The following is a 1,204-nucleotide window of genomic DNA, read 5'->3' on the forward strand; positions in this document are numbered from 1 at the left end:
AATAAAGTTTCCCCTTCCTGGGACAATGAATTCACGGTGTTCTTATTTCAATTTCCAGGAGTGTATATTAGTTAATAGCCAGTATTTATTACTTACATTGTCGCTATAGACACTCAAATCATTTTAATGTTTCCAGAATGAGGTTTTCACTCTGCCGCGGAGTGTGCGCTGATATGAAACTTCCTGGCAGATTAAAACTGTGTGCCCGACCGAGACTCGAACTCGGGACCTTTGCCTTTCGCGGGCAAGTGCTCTACCAACTGAGCTACCGAAGCACGACTCACGTCCGGCACTCACAGCTTTACTTCTGCCAGTATCCGTCTCCTACCTTCCAAACTTTACAGAAGCTCTTCTGCGAAACTTGCAGAACTAGCACTCCTGAAAGAAAGGATATTGCGGAGACATGGCTTAGCCACAGCCTGGGGGATGTTTCCAGAATGAGATTTTCACTCTGCCGCGGAGTGTGCGCTGATATGAAACTTCCTGGCAGATTGAAACTGTGTGCCCGACCGAGACTCGAACTCGGGACCTTTGCCTTTCGCGGGCAATTGCTCTACCACTGAGCTACCGAAGCACGACTCACGTCCAGCACTCACAGCTTTACTTCTGCCAGTATCCATCTCCTACCTTCCAAACTTTACAGAAGCTCTTCTGCGAAACTTGCAGAACTAGCACTTCTGAAAGAAAGGATATTGCGGAGACATGGCTTAGCCACAGCCTGGGGGATGTTTCCAGAATGAGATTTTCACTCTGCAGGGGAGTGTGCGCTGATATGAAACTTCCTGGCAGATTAAAACTGTGTGCCCGACCGAGACTAGAACTCGGGACCTTTGCCTTTCGCGGGCAAGTGCTCTACCAACTGAGCTACCGAAGCACGACTCACGTCCGGCACTCACAGCTTTACTTCTGCCAGTATCCGTCTCCTACCTTCCAAACTTTACAGAAGCTCTTCTGCGAAACTTGCAGAACTAGCACTCCTGAAAGAAAGGATATTGCGGAGACATGGCTTAGCCACAGCTTGGGTGATGTTTCCAGAATGAATATAATGAACATAGTATTTATGAGTTCTAGGCTGCCGTTGCACAATATAAGAAAAGAAAGGAAATGTCTTCTTGAGGTGCACAAAGGGCTATCACATCATTGTCGAAAGGAAAGTTGCTCCGCTGCTCAGCGAGAGAAGGAAAATGTTGATAGGAAAATGGGA

The 1,204-nt window shown here is 47.3% G+C and overlaps 1 non-coding gene across 1 annotated transcript; it reads right to left on the minus strand.

Moving 5' to 3' along the window:
* Positions 1–501: 501 nt before the first annotated feature.
* Trnas-cga (transfer RNA serine (anticodon CGA)) lies at positions 502–575 on the minus strand. Its single transcript has one exon. It is a non-coding gene; the product is annotated as a tRNA-Ser (tRNA).
* Positions 576–1,204: the final 629 nt, after the last annotated feature.

This window comes from Schistocerca gregaria, chromosome X, assembly GCF_023897955.1.
Source record: "Schistocerca gregaria isolate iqSchGreg1 chromosome X, iqSchGreg1.2, whole genome shotgun sequence".
NCBI lineage: Eukaryota > Metazoa > Arthropoda > Insecta > Orthoptera > Acrididae > Schistocerca > Schistocerca gregaria.